At 41.3% G+C, this 15951-nt stretch overlaps 1 protein-coding gene across 12 annotated transcripts in view; it reads left to right on the forward strand.

Moving 5' to 3' along the window:
• Positions 1–15951, forward strand: part of foxp1b (forkhead box P1b) — a 181200-nt gene that overhangs the window by 73518 nt on the left and 91731 nt on the right. The window lies entirely within an intron of this gene.

The following is a 15951-nucleotide window of genomic DNA, read 5'->3' on the forward strand; positions in this document are numbered from 1 at the left end:
AACTTCATTTGAATGTCTTATTCAAATGGAGAGAAGGACAGATCTAAACAGTTGGTTGCTTGTGTTACTTGCTGCACTGCTTAGAATGCCTCTGAAGATCAAGTTCCTTTGGTAAATCTGCTGCTTTTATATTAAGGATGAACAAGTCAAGGTATCAGTGAATCCAAAGAAAGGTTGCATGTTGAAAAGAAGAAAGATACCATAATAGTTCTGTTGACTGCATTTATTGCTTCAAAAAAAGTAATTTGTTTATGTCAACATCACGCTGAATATTGCCATGTATTAGAATTAGGTTTAGTAAGCTTACAATTGACTGGCATTTACAGCTGGCTGTGTTTTCCTTCATTTATTAAACTTTGACACTTGCTTTAATCGCTTTTGTAGAGCTCTGGACATAATAAACAACTAGCTGTTTCCACATGGGGAAGATAACAAGAAAGTTAAATGTTTCTGCCACTAGCAGTTTAATCAGTTTGTCTTGCTCTGTAACTACTGTAATACACTCTCTGTGTGTTTGTCTTGCTCTGTAACTACTGTAATACACTCTCTGTGTGTTTGTCTTGCTCTGTAACTACTGTAATACACTCTCTGTGTGTTTGTCATGCTCTGTAACTACTGTAATACACTCTCTGTGTGTTTGTCATGCTCTGTAACTACCGTAATACACTCTCTGTGTGTTTGTCATGTTCTGTAACTACCGTAATACACTCTCTGTGTGTTTGTCATGCTCTGTAACTACCGTAATACACTCTTTGTGTATTTGTCATGCTCTGTAACTACCGTTATATACTCTATTTATTTGACATGCTCTTTAACTACCGTAATACACTCTCTGTGTGTTTGTCTTGCTCTGTAACTACCGTTATATACTCTGTGTTTGCAATGCTCTGTAACTGCCGTAATATACTCTCTGTTTGTTTGTCATGCTCTGTACGTACCGTAATATACTCTCTCAGTGCTTGACAGCAGTAGACAAGTCGAAAACAGTGTCAAGCAACACGGCTGCCATGCTCCTCTGTTTGTTTGACATGCACTGTTACTAATATTCTCTCTTAGTGTGGTTGTCATGCTCTGTAACTACCGAAATATTCTCTCTTAGTGTGGTTGTCATGCTCTGTAACTACCGTAATATTCTCTCTTAGTGTGGTTGTCATGCTCTGTAACTACCGTAATATTCTCTCTTAGTGTGGTTGTCATGCTCTGTAACTACCGCAATATTCTCTCTTAGTGTGGTTGTCATGCTCTGTAACTACCGTAATATTCTCTCTTAGTGTGGTTGTCATGCTCTGTAACTACCGCAATATTCTCTCTTAGTGTGGTTGTCATGCTCTGTAACTACCGTAATATTCTCTCTTAGTGTGGTTGTCATGCTCTGTAACTACCGTAATATTCTCTCTTAGTGTGGTTGTCATGCTCTGTAACTACCGCAATATACTCTCTTAGTGTGGTTGTCATGCTCTGTAACTACCGCAATATTCTCTCTTAGTGTGGTTGTCATGCTCTGTAACTACCGTAATATTCTCTCTTAGTGTGGTTGTCATGCTCTGTAACTACCGCAATATACTCTCTTAGTGTGGTTGTCATGCTCTGTAACTACCGCAATATTCTCTCTTAGTGTGGTTGTCATGCTCTGTAACTACCGTAATATACTCTCTTAGTGTATTTATCATGCTGTGTAACTACCGTAATACTCTCTCAGTGCTTGGCTGCAGTACACAAGTTGAACCGTATCAAGCAACAGGGCTGCCATGCTTCTATTGTCTAGCTGTATGAAAATGAAATGTTACCTCGATGGGTAGAAAACATAAAAATGTGCACCAACATTGAGAACAAAAAAGCTTTTATTTGTCCCTGTTTGTTTAGATCAGAGGGTATGCCAAAGCCCACTAAACACTCAGCTGCCCCGTCGTCTTCTGTTTCTCCGACCACAGCACATCAGTGCCTATCACAATGGGCTCTGGGACATATTGAGGCTCTTTATTGTCTGGCTAAACAGGTTGCACCGGTAAATGCATGCTGTATTCAGCATACATCACGTCGCTGTGAACAGAGCAACATTCTCCTCTCTTGCATCTCCTGCCTTTTCATGTGAATTATCTTCTCTTGTGAAGTAGAAAGAATTGTACTGATAGTGTTATCATAGTTGTGTTATCTTGAAGCTACTTAAAATACCTTTTTGCGGGAAATGTGTTTGGCAAGTTTAATCTATTTTTCTATCAGCGCTACACAGACGGGCATCTTTTTTATTTTTGTGGTTTGGAACATAAATTCAGCTCTGTCTCAGAGAGTGAAGGCCTTTGATAATGTCAAACTTCTACCAGGTGCAGACGGGTAATGTGACAGTGTCTTTGTGGGAGATTGACTGAGGTGACAGCAGTAAGCAAATTCCACCCGTGGATGAGTTGTCTTACAGAGAGATGAAAAGAAAATCCCAAAAGTGAGTGATGGTGTCAAATCTCCAGAAGGCTTTTGTGAGGCTTTGACTTTGGCCCGGCTCTTTCCACTACAATAAAGATAAATTTGAATCAATCGGTTTGACCGATAAAATGTATAAAATCTTTACTAAAGTATTATCTAGAACTTTTTGATAGTCAAGACCAGCACCTAGCATATTAACATATCAAACTAGTGCTGTACTCTGTAATATAAATACAGCCATTGAACGTTGTGTTTATGTGCTAAACATGATGCTGCCTGTTTACAGGTACAGTGAGGTATAGTATATGGCTCTCTTTAGTACTTTCATATTTAAATTATACATTGACAATATTTTTTATTTGACGGACTGTAATTTCATCCATATCAAGTGTACTGTTTAGAATTAATTTCAGTATAAAGACTTTCCTTATCCCAGAATAGACAATGCTGTGTCTGTGCAGGCTTTACTGTTAAATGTTGGGAATACCACTGCATACCTTGAAAATGTCTGTATTTACCTGGGTATTTTGGTACTGTGGTTATCAGGTTCAAGAGCAATAAAATCCATGAAAACCAGCTCCAAGGATCTGTAGGTTTTGATGTTTACAAGTGGGGCAGCTTTTCTCTATAAGACTTTTCTTTCATATGTAGCGGATTTTGTACCTCAAATATACATGAGCAGCAATCGTACTCTTCACCATGTGCATTCCTTGTTGTATGTCCCATCCCCATGTGCCAAACTAACTGGTAATGGTCTGTTCTCAGTCTTGTCACTCCCTGTAGCATATTCCAAACTAACTCTCCATGAACCGTAGGCTTTGAGCCATTTAAGATGTTTGAGAGCTGTATAACATTCACTGCTACCTGCAAATGCCGTGACTCACATATGCCTGTCTTACTCCTAATTGTGTGGGTTCTAACCCGGTTGTAGTTCTGTTGGTGTTAAAGATGTAATCTAGTTTTGGGGGTGGCAAAACCCAGAACAAGGCTGCTAGTGAGCTTGTCACAGGTGCTGTCCACTTCAATCATCTCTCCTGTGTTTGCAGAGAGTCTCTTTCCTTTTAAGATACTCCTGATCGCTCTTTGTGGTCTTGCTATTTTTTCATGGATAACCAGTGTTTGTATCACTAGGAGGTTTGATTATTTGGGTGTAGTTCTGGATGAATCTTCGTAATATTCAGAGACTCTGAAAAAGGATCGTATCACTTTCAAGGTCCTTGGAGTTGGCCAGTTTTTGAAGAATTTGGTCTTTTCAGGATTTTAGCATTGTGGATACATTGGGCTTCACCAACCATTCTTAAGAATACATTCCTTCTTAAAGGAAATGTAAGCAGTTTCCACTAAGGTTCACCAGTGTTTTGTTATTTGGGATTAGTTCTTAGGTAAGAACAGAATTTACACACACTCGAGCACACTTACGCACATTTGAGTGGAGTGCTGACATGTTTGTGCCAAATTATTAGTTAGTGTTTTATACTACTTAGTCTCATCATTAGATAATTTTTTCGCACATTAATATCATGCCAAGTTTGAATATTTAGCTAGACCAAATTAAGCATTATGTTAAACAGACTAACATTTCTCATCAATTTACATCTATAAACTGTATGGCTTTTGCCACTGGCCATTTTAACAGCTTATTAGCCGGTAATACTAGTATCTCACTACTTGGAACAGCCATATGAATTGAGCCCATGCTAATGAGACTGAGACACACTTTACACTGTCAAAGATTTCAATTCATGGTACAACAATGATTCTTTTTCTTTCATATGTGAAATGACATCAAAATAGGTGACGATAAATGACTTTTTCATCAAGTGAAAAGACAAGAGAATTGTGGAAACCACTCTTTTCCTCCACAAAGGATTGTGGTCTTTATAACCCCAAAAAGCATGCACGAATCCACCAAAAATAGTAGACCATCCAGGAACTTTTGCATATTATTTTCAGTGTACTATGTTTTGGGACACACTAATCTTCTTGCATACTAATCTGGCATACTATATAGTATGCAAGTATGCGATTTGAGATTAATCCTCTGTGTGTGATTTCTGTATGCACACAGCCCTGCAGAATCAAGACCATTTATGGGTTTGGCGGGCTAATTAGGAACAACTGCCACATGCCTTCAATTTACGAGGGCAACGGATTCATCATTATAAGAACAAAGGTGTGCACAATTCTGCGATTTAATCTGACATAGACTGTTCTTAGGACCTTTCTCAAGAATAATTTAAGAAACAACTTCTGAAGATATTGGTGAATGAGGCCCAATTTGTCCGAAGTAGTGGGATGAGATTTGTAACAAGTTGTACTTCATGAGACTGTAGAACAGGTAGCAGCCGACACTAATGCTCCTTCCGCATGTAAGCAAGACAAGGACCTTCAATTTCATGTTGAGCTTTTGCAATGCTTATTTAGAACTGGACCTGTTGAACCATTTGGAAGTAGTTTGGGCTAAAAAGGTCTGCTCCACATTTGGTAGAGCAAAGTCATTTACGTTTATTATATTTTCTTTTGCCGATACATAGTCAGTTTTTTTTTTTTTTTATAACAAAATGCAATAGTTGTTGGGAAGGGGGATTCTGACTATTAAATCACTCCTGTACTGAGAATGTGTTTTGGTCTTAGGTGTATTGGTCAAGCATTCTGCTTTATGGCTTATTCGTCAGTTTAGTGTGGTGCTATACCTAGAGTGACTGAACACAATGGCAAGGTGAGGGGACACTTCTGGCATTAGGTTAATATTTTTGTGTTACTTGCCAATCATGGGGTACTGAAGAATCAGAAGCAAGGTTGTGTTTGGAACTCAGCTGCCTTTTGCTGACCATCTCTTTGGGAAGGTAATGCTGAGCTCAATGCAACCAATTTGACCTCCATCCATTTGCATTTACCCCTCAACAGAAACTGACTTTAGTATTAATCTTAAGGGTCTAAAATTCATTCTGAACTTTCCACAGGAACTTTCTCAGCAGCTTACCTTTTTGTTGTTTAGATTATTTTGCGCTTCTTTGTATTCAAGCTTGCATCTCGATTTCTGAAGTTTCAGTTTCAGGTTTAGCGACAACGCAAACTGAATGGCTCTATAGGTGTGATGACACTTCAATGTGTTTTTTATTTAGTTGTCTTTGAAACTTCTGTCTTTTCTTGTAGGCAAGAGCTGCATGATTTCTCTCTTCCATCTTGTGTGGTATTCATGAACCGCCCATTGGAGGACCATCGGTGTTGTCTGCTGACTTGATGACTGTGGTGTGCAGAGTCACGCTATTGTTGGTAAACCGGGAGTAGGGCTAAGGACACTCCTGTAGAACCCAAGTGTTATCAGTCTATGCGGAGGAGATTGTATTGCCGATCCTAACCGCCTAAGGCCCGCCCCCTAGACAATCCAGTATCTATTGGCATAGGGAGGTGTTCACCTCCCTGAGAGGCACATTTGAAGCACTTCATGACAACAGGGGTGACTGCAATAGGTCACTAAGACGTCAGCTTGGGCCCCTGTCTTAATGGCCCCTTGAAGCAACCACCTGGTAGCAGGTTGGCACACGCTATCAAGATGCGACCAGGGATGACATCTTGACCAGCGTCGTTCACTTCTTGGATCAGAAGAGCATCCAGCCATCTGGAGTAGCAAGAGCCTTCCTGGTTAGCGGGTTTTCAGGCCTCATTTGGCATCTTGCAGCTTGATTTTTCTTTTGTGGTCAGTGATGGTGAATAGTACTTGCTACTGTACATGTCGGAGTTGTTTTACATGGGTAGCTTAAAATTGTTCTTACTTGTAGCATACTGCATGGAACTGAGTGAATGGTGCTTTGTTCATACCAAACGCAGCGGCCCTGAAATTAGAAACTATCCAATTCTTGAATCCCATTGGGTGGGTTTGTCAGCCATGAACTAAAGACACAACAATCTCTCATGCTTCTAGTAGTTTCAAAGTTTATTATACATCCATTTGTCATTTACCAACAGAAAACTTGGTTCTCTTTTAAAATGTTTAGCTTGTCGTCCCCTCTTTCCTCTCCTGCATTGCTGACACGTTGAGTGATGTAATCATCTGGCCCAGGTGGGTTGAGAGACAGGTGCGTAGCTTCCCATTAGTAATCAAAGGCCATCTTTTATAGGCACAATGGTCACTAACCGACTTCATATGGGACAATTATTACAAACCTTATCTTTTTTATTCAGATCCTCCAGATCTTAAGAACTAAATGTTGTTAGTGTGGCTCTGTGTTGGGGGTCTACACACTGACCGAGGGTCTGACCTGGTACGTAACATCAGCTTGTATCAACCTTTTGTGCTAATGTGCAAGTCACTGAGTTTCTGTGCTAGATCGAAACTCAACCATAATGTGTTTGTGAAACTCATACTGTGGACTTCTATTTGCATATGCGGTCTCTCTGGTCTCTCAATAGTCATAACTGCTCCTGGTTTGGATTATTTGTAGCATGTTCATAGCACTGACAAAACAACAAAACTAGTTTCAGAAAGAAATGTGCCAAATAGCGCTTACTCTGTAAGAACTTACCCTGCAATGTTTCTCTCAACCTCAATTTAAGGCCGATTAATGGGTTAAACATATTTGAAATTAAATAGATCCACTGCTCTCCCAGCTCTCCTCACCTCTATCCTTCCTCAGCATTAAAATGCCATTAAATGTAAATATATACAGCTCCGGAAAAAATTGGAGAGACCACTGCACCTTTTTCTTTCCTTTCCAAAGAAGTAGAAAAGGAAGGTTTTGAGTGAGGAACAGAAGGGTTAAAATTAAGAAACCACTGCTAATTGAACGCTTTTGTTCCTCATTCAAAACCTTCCTTTTCAATTTTTTTGGAATGGAAAGAAAAAGGTGCAGTGGTCTCTTAATTTTTTCCGGAGCTGTATATATATTGCTCATGTATATCAAATCCTACATATTACGGAGACAACAAAAGAATCTGTGTCTAAACAGTTTTGTACTCCGCTTCATAAGTAATTACTCTTTTTTTCCCTTGTTCTGTGCATACTCTGCACACTTTCGGGTGTTATTCCGGTGGAAGGATCGGCTGCCCGACAGAATGATAACTAATAGAGCAAAGGGAAGTGGTATGAGTCCCCATGCGCGGTCGGTCGTCTTGGTTGTTTTTTTGTATGTCTTTGACATTGTAGAATTAACTTCACGGTCAATATCATTTTGGCAGTCCTTCAGCTCTCCATTTATTGGAGAAAACAAATCCCATCTACGGATAAAGCACCTCTTGTGGCTAGTTAATGGAAGGGCTTACGAGGTATGTAAATAAACAGCATTTTGGTGTTAGATTAAGAGAAGGACTGAAGGCTGCTCAAGGGAGAGTCTGAAAGGATACAGAACTAAACAAAGAAAGTTTACTTCAAATATGGGGTTTGGTGTTGCAGGTTGATGTTTCTAGGTCTTAGTGTACTGTTCGACTGGGCTCTCTAGACTCTAATTTTTGGTTGGATGGGCTTGGGTGTTGGTTCCAACCAGTAATGTTAAGGGGAGTTACGTTTTAATACTAGATTCACTTGGCCCTTGTTATGGTAGCAGTGGAAAACAAGTTTCAGTTGGGGGCATTGTTTTCCAGAATGGGACTAGTAGCCATGCCTTGTGTTAAACCTGGATGAACGGAAAGTAGAATGTGTTACATTACATTGAAATAGTCCTACAAGCTGTTTTTATTAGTGAGAAATGGAACCCTCCAACCTAGACATATCAAATAATATCCCTTTTTAGTATATTCAACTGCAATAATTCACGTCATACATCGTTGCCAATTAGGTTCTTTTCTTGTTCCCCTTGTCGAATCTTCATATAAATTAGAATGTTAAAATATTTAAAATGTTGAATTGAAATTAGACAGTTAAAAGATGCACATGAAGCGGAACAGTTTTGAGAGGGAGTGGAAAGCTTTTTCATTCAAAATGGAAGTTTATTTAATGCAATCCAACAAGAAAGGCAGAGGCATTTTTATTATTTATTTTCTGTGCTTTTGCACCGGTTTGAGCCTTGGCTCAGAAGTTATTTTCATAAACAAAGTCTCTCTGGCCTAGGAGAAAAAGTACGGGGCCGTACTGAGCCCTGAAAACAGGAATGACAAACACCATTAGCTGAAAAATTTCCATCTCATTGCGACTATGTTATTGTTTACTTTACCATACACGTCCTAATATGGTTACCTCCCTGTTAAACCAGCCCAGCACTGAGCCGAGGGGCCCTCGCAGGCAGATGCTTTTAACTGCCACTTAGACAATAAGAAACAAATGTCACAGCTCGGCAAAAAGGCCCAACTTTCACAGCCTTACAATACTCCACCTACCGTGGCGCTGGGCTCAGGCTGCTGTGTGATATTTACCCCCTCTCCCCTGTAACCCGTTGCTGTGTTGTGTCACTAGACCTCCGCCAGCACACCTTCCTTACTGTCTGGTGCTTGCTGTTTCTTTTGCCCTCGCTCTATCTCTGTCTATCTTTTAGCCATCTCAGTCTCTGTCTCTGGGTTAGCTGTTTGGAGCTTGACTGATCTGTCTCTGTTTGCCTTGTTTAGGCATTTATCGGGGAGGGGGGAGTGGGGGGAGGATTAGGGTGATGTGTTTAGAGTGGCTGTTGTCTCTGCCGCAGACCAGAGGCCGGTTCAGCTACAGGTCACGACCAGCCTGTCTGTTCTGCTCTCTCTGGTTGTAGCATCTCATTGACACCAGAGGCCCCGCTCCACTGATGAGATCACCTCTGTCCTCATATGGTTTGAGTCCTGAGGTAGAACAACAAATCTTTTCTTTTTCTCGTCTAGAGTGTTTTTCTTGTCCTTAGACCGAAGATGGATGGTCATGACTGTGAGCTGCGCAGGATGTGTTGACATGTCGATGATTGTCAGAACATGCTTCGACTGATGCGCCTCTGTCAGCTCCCCCAGAGGACATTGAGAAATCCTTTCATTTATTCTTCTCTGTCTGCCCAGACATACCGCGTGGGTAAAACCTTATTCCACGGGTTGGTTGGGTGATAGGTTAAACTAGCCTACGCTTTCAGATGCATGGCTTTATCCTCCCTGGTAGGTTAAAGATGTTGGCAGCCTCACCTCAATCCTAAAATCCTCACGTTTATGATATTTGCCCAGTATTATCTGTGCCCATGGATGAATAGGAGGATAGGACATGTGGAATGTTGAAGGTCAGCGTCCATGATTTACACAGAGATCGAGCCTAAGAATCCTTGGGAAAACACTTGGGCCGGGATCAAACAGATGTCATCTGATATATTCTTAAACATTGACCTTTAAATGCATGCATTTCTGTATTTTTACTCGCTTCTTCCTTATGTTTAGGGAGACAAAAGTAGAGTGAGGCCTTTAAAATGCATTAAGATCAATGGACAAACCAAGGAAACATTTGAGTGTAGGCATGGTGTCTTTGGATATTGTCGACATTTGACCGGTTTCCGGATCGTGCCGCCTCTTTGATCGTTGCCATGTCTTCAAATTATTGTAAATAGATTTTTGCATTAAATTAAACAATGTTATTTTAAGATGTAAATCCTAACCAGCTGGTGTTCGGTTTTAAGGTAGTGGGTTGTTTAATGCGGTTTTACTCAGTGTCCCTCCTGGTAACAAGCTGGTTTTCTACCTTCACTATTTCTCATCACAGTGAGTGTATGTTTCATTGTTCTGTGTTGATGATAATTACTTAGTGTGATTGGCCTAGTAATCTGGGAGAGATCAGAGCAGTGTAGAAAGTGTGTACTTCCCAATGAATAGTGGCCAGATGAAAGACTCAGATGTGTTGCATCACTGTTGAAGTATGTGCATACTGTAAAAAAAAGACAAACTGTTCCATAAAGTTGCCATTTTCTGTCAGGTTGTCATTTATTTAGATTTTTCCATGTACTTGTTGATTTCTCTAATAAAGAAAACAGTTTGGGATTTGGTATGCTCCAGCTTCCAGTCTTTTTATTAAATATTTTGTATATAAAAGGTTAGTATTTTTTTGTTTTGTTAATATTTTATGTGAGTGGAAAATGAATCCTGGCCTGTCTGACCTGAATTAATGTGTGATTGGATTGTTTGCTGACTTCAAGGTCAGTTTCTGAGAAAGGCAGCGCGTTGTCTTGTAAACATATTTAAAGCTAGAGATGTGTAAACATTGTAAATGTATACTGGCGGAGAGGTGATCCTGGTTTATTTTCTTTATTGTTTTTTTTTTCTCTCGTAATGACCTTTTCTCCCATGACATGTGCTGAAAGCCAGTGTGTGTGGGTGTGTGTTAAAGTACACCCGCAAAAAACGAGTCCCACACGATGATGTGCCTGCTTCCAATATGAAGCTGTACAAAGCCAGAGACCGAAAGCAAATAGATTGTAGGGGCATTTAATCTAAATTCACAGAATGTCGATCACACACATCTTCGGTTGTGGTACGGCTGTGCAAAATGAAATGTATGTTGCAAGCTACTGGCTGTGAAGGTGCATTTGGACTTAGTATCCTTTAATTAGAAGTGAGATATTAGCATTTCATAGGGCTTTATGTGGTGTGAGGGAACGACCGGCTTGGCCGCCGAGCCTTCATTAGCCAGCCTCTCTGCTTGTAATGAGCGGCGTCATTAGCTGATGGAGTGGACTTGCCCCAGCTCTACCTTGAAAGGCACATCATTTACATACTTCCAAGGAATAAGGCCTTTAATGGATTCCTCTATGAATAAAATAAAATGGCACTTTTTTTAACAGTCTCGTTTTTGATAGCGTACATCACTAGCCTGCTACCTCCTTTGTTGGATGGATGGAGAAAGGCAAAAGAGGACAAAGTGAGGGGGGTTCCGGGGAAGAAAAAAAAGAGGTGAGATTGACTTATGTTTGAAACTTAAGGCATCGGAATTCGCTTTATGGGTCGTCTAGTGCATCATAAATTCTGAATTAAATCAATAATGTGGGGACGTGAAAGTGTAAAAGCGGTGGATCAAACAGGAGAAATATGACATGCAGACTGACTTTTGCCTCCAGACTTGGGCACATAAATAAGGTGTGCATGATTTGTGTCAGAGGCCTGAGGAAGAGCTCGGCATCAGTCAGTGGGGGGATGGGCCTGAGGACCGTGATAGGGGTGTTTTGGAAAATGGAAGTTTTCTCTAAGCCGCCAGCCGCAGCCCATTCTCTGAATCAGCCGTGAAGTGATTAGCATTTTATTGATGAGCTCCTGAAGTGGCAAGTGTGGGAAATTGCATCTTTGATCACACAGCGTTTGGTAAATGTAACCTGAGCGTGTGGAGCCAACCAGGTAAACCCCCCCCCCCACCCCCACCACCACCACTCGCCCCTGGAGCCCGCCTGACACACGGACCTGTCGCCTCATACAGATCGCCCCCCTCCCCATCTAAAACACATATTTGTTTTGGATGTTTTCATTGAGAGTCTACGCAGTGATTACGGATATTCATTAACAAAATTGGGTATTTGTTTTAAACTTTAACCAATCACTTTGATATGCTAATTACGATGTAATTTAATTTGAGCCCTGTAATGATGATGCTGTTATTATGGACATAAATGATGCAGTTAAGCTGAGAGTAATCTCATTTGCATACTGTACATGCCAGTAAATTAAGCCCTTTCCTGCACTGCTTCAGCTTTAATTTTCCACTCCTTTTCACACAGCAGTGGCGGCGTCGCTCAACCCTGTGCCTAATAGCAGAAGAGCCTGTTTGATGTGCATAGAGATGCTTCCCCACACTAAATCTAGTCACAATGTGTAATGCATAAAAGAGCTCATTATACTCATTACTTTAAGTGTTCCTTTAAGAAGTTGGGATTAATAAGGAGAGGTGTGTTCCACTCTTTGTAGTCACACACAAAAATCATATTGACGGCCTTATAACCCATGTTCATCTTTTTAGTATGTTTTACGAGCATACCCCCCCCACCCCCCCACACACACACACTTGCAACACATTACAGGCATTGCAAACCGTCAAGCTATAATGATGTCCTGAGCATCATCTGAGCCTTGTCTGCAGTCATCGACTGGCTTTCTAGTTATGTGTTGATCATAGCTCTCTTCAAAGGGTTGATTGTGTTTTGATATTCGTCTTTCAAAAACATGATTAATAAAAAGATGAATAGCAGCTAGATGTTTATACCCGATTGAATGTTCTTTTTTTCCCAATGGTCCCTTATAGAAGGTTATTTGGATGGGATAACGTGTTCATTTAAAACAGTGATGAATAGGTATGTGTTTAAATCTTTAAATTGATGTCAAATTCTTGGAAAGAACCATTCTTCATTAAGGTACCACAGAATCGCAACATAGCTAATTGTTGCTAGCGGTTTGGTGTCTTCATTAGAGAAGCAGCAGCTCATGGCCTTTCATTGTGTGCTGTTTGCTCTGCGAGGGTAAACATGTTTGTCACACTGAGGTGTGTTTATGCTGATCAAACAGATCAGCCGGGGGATTGTCCATGCCAAGGTCTTCGGCTGATTTCAGAGACAAACGCCTGCGCCGCTCAACCTCCCTTACTTCAAGAAAACTTTGCCTTTCCTTTTGTCTTTCCCCAAGAGCATCATGTTCAGCTCTGACACAGCAGCTCCTTTGTATTTTGAAGACGGGGGGAAACCTATTTCATGGGGCTAACACAGACAATACATTTGCCCTTCAGCAAGAATGCTTTTCCATTTTGTGCCATAAAGAATATTATTTTTCTGCCAGGCAATTTTCCCTGTGAGTCTAATTGGCTACATCAATCTGTGGCATTGAGGGTGAGGAATGTTTCGGTGTCACACAGTGTAATCTTCACCCTTATTTACCAATTCATTAAGATTCATTGATGCAGGATCGGTGAGAGGAAATGACAACATAAATCAGACCTCCAACATAATGACCCTAATCAGTTGGGAATTGCAGAAAATGTCATGATGAACTATGTCCTTGTATTAGTGCCACTGTACATTGTCATTGCTCTGCTTTATGAGTGGGACGCATCCTCCTGACGTGAGCTGTATTTAACAAAAAAAGAGTTGTTAAAACCTGATTCCATTAAAGCGCCGAGATTCATACAAGGTCTTTCGGTATTTAGCCCAGCGCCCTTTACCTTCAGTTTAACTGCTTAATGGAAGCCACATACTCCTGCGTTTTTAACCCTCTATGTCCCCTCTCTGAAAATAGGCCTTTTAAATAATGACACTGTTCTTCGGCGCCACCTCGCATGATAACTCTAGGAGACACGGTACATGAGGAGGCAGTGGGCGGGGTCAGGCGTCTGTCCACACCCACTGCCTGAAGCAATGAATAGAGTGCCAACATTTCCTATTTGATTCTTTGTCCCGATTGGTTAATTGACAACCGCAACTTATCCAGTCTTTTGGAAGAGGCTATTAATGAAAGTGCTCATGTCGATGTTGTGTAGTTAACATTGAGTGAATGCTGCTTTATCTGCATTTTCCCCCACAATTACATTAGTTTTAACTTGAATTGAACGTCCTAATCTAGTAGAAGTTAGTAGCGTCATCTTGGCCCATTGGAGGGCATCCAGATTAATTATGTGGAACGTATTCTCTGTATTTTATGCAGACTTGTTGTTAGCACTCTCTGGCTAAATGACTGCTCTGCTGCTATTAAATTGGTCCAGCACATTACTTCTGTAGAGTCCTCAAACTTGAGCCACTTTACGAATGGAATTAAGTAGATTATGTTACAGCTCTCAAATGTTGAGCAATGTTTAAATATCGCATTTCTCTCACAGTAGATAATGTTTACTCCAAATGCTTATTCCATATCCTTGCCATTATTTCTATGAAGGTCAATGATTGGCTATTGATTTTCAGGCACAATCTATGTCCATCTCTGAACAGAGGAACTTGTACAAACTTGTAATAACACCTGTAGCAAATCCTGTTCAGCAGTGACACCTTTAACTCTACTTGACCATTTAACCTGGTAAGACTGCTATTTCGTTGACGATAACACATAACACTGCCATTTCGTGGTGAAATGGAGGACCCCCAGCCTTCCCCAGCAACGACGCGGAAAAGACTCTGCGTTGTCAATGTGCAGCAGCACTGTGCAACTGGGTACGTTTCCCCCTCAAGACGACGTTTCTAATAATATGGCCCTCATAAGGTTTGGGCCCACATAATTAGATACGTTCATAGGCTAACCTTTCTTTCCCTTGGAAAGTGTATCCGACACATTTCCTCCTCTGAAATCCATATATGCATCACTCTGGGAACAGGCCTTGTGTGAATTCAAGTAAAAAAAAAATGATTAAAAAAGATATGACACACTTTAAGTAATGTTAAAACAATAGGCGCTTTTGCAGATCCCATAGGATGCTGAGAGATTGAAGTCTTGTTTTTCTTTGGCACTGTGCGTTTGACAGGTCTAATTGGTAAGATGAGCTTGAGGGGAGCGAGTTCTGCTTTTCCCACGCACCGAGACCGGTCAGAAAACAGGCCCTTGTCTCCTGGTGTCTGTCCTCTTGCCGTGGTGTTAATCGGTGTGAGCCACATGTGAGGGAGATTATCAAAGTCAAACGAAGGGGAGCCGTTTGAGGAATGTGTGCTGCACCTCCTATAACAGCTCCAGCTCCACAACCCTCAGTGACTATTCCTTTCCTGTGCTACTACCTTTAAACTCATTACACTTTTCTATCCACTCAGTCCCTCGTTGGGAAGTTGTTATACTTAAAAAAAAAAAATAAAAAAAAAGTTTGATCCCAACGTTGCCGTCATCTACCCGCAGGCCTGTGTTAGGTGTGTATGGGAAGGCCTCATGCCAAGGAGACACTGTATTTTTGGAAATCATGCATCCACTTAGCCTGCCTACTGGAGAGTCTGCCTTCTCGTTCATTTATCTGAGCTTGTAGCGTGATAATAGGCTCGTATTGGTATGAATCATCATCCTTAGCATCAGCCGGTGAATGTCGAGCCCTTTTCTCTCCACGCCATAGTAATACATTGGATTGTGGATTTCATGCTTGAGGATCCCATTATATTTTTCACAATGTGTCATAAATATGTGTTTGGGCTCTTAGCTCGGTCTCGTAGCCCTGTCTGTGCGGGAGGAAATGTGTTTGGGGCCTAACTGCAATGAGCAGCAGGGTTGTTTTGAAGGGCGGGAGGGGGCAGGAGACTCAGGGGGGGCCTCACTGACCGGATTCACATCAGCAGATGGCAACTTGTACGCTTGAAAAGTGCACGGCGGAGACTGGGTGAAGTCTGATCCGCGCCCCTCCGTTGGTCAAGGTAATCGTTACCCGTTTCTACAGTGCATGATTGGCTCCACATGACCAACGTGTTGTTTTTAAAAAGACCGAAATGTTTACAGTGCTCCTTGTGTACTCAGAGTGTTTAGTGTTATCTCTGTGAATTAAGGGGCACCTGCAGTTTAATGATTTCTCTGTTTGTCGGGGTTGGGTGGTTGGGGGAGGAGCGTCGCTTGTTTTTTTCCCCCCTGTCCACCTGTCCTGATGTTGTTGGGAAGAGCTTCGGGAGCCCTCAGACTTCTTTTGTTGTCCCCATGCTCTGGTTACTGAATAATTGAAGCAGGTAAATGTTTAACATG

The sequence above is a fragment of the Esox lucius genome, chromosome 17 (genome assembly GCF_011004845.1).
Source record: "Esox lucius isolate fEsoLuc1 chromosome 17, fEsoLuc1.pri, whole genome shotgun sequence".
NCBI classification, from domain to species: domain Eukaryota; kingdom Metazoa; phylum Chordata; class Actinopteri; order Esociformes; family Esocidae; genus Esox; species Esox lucius.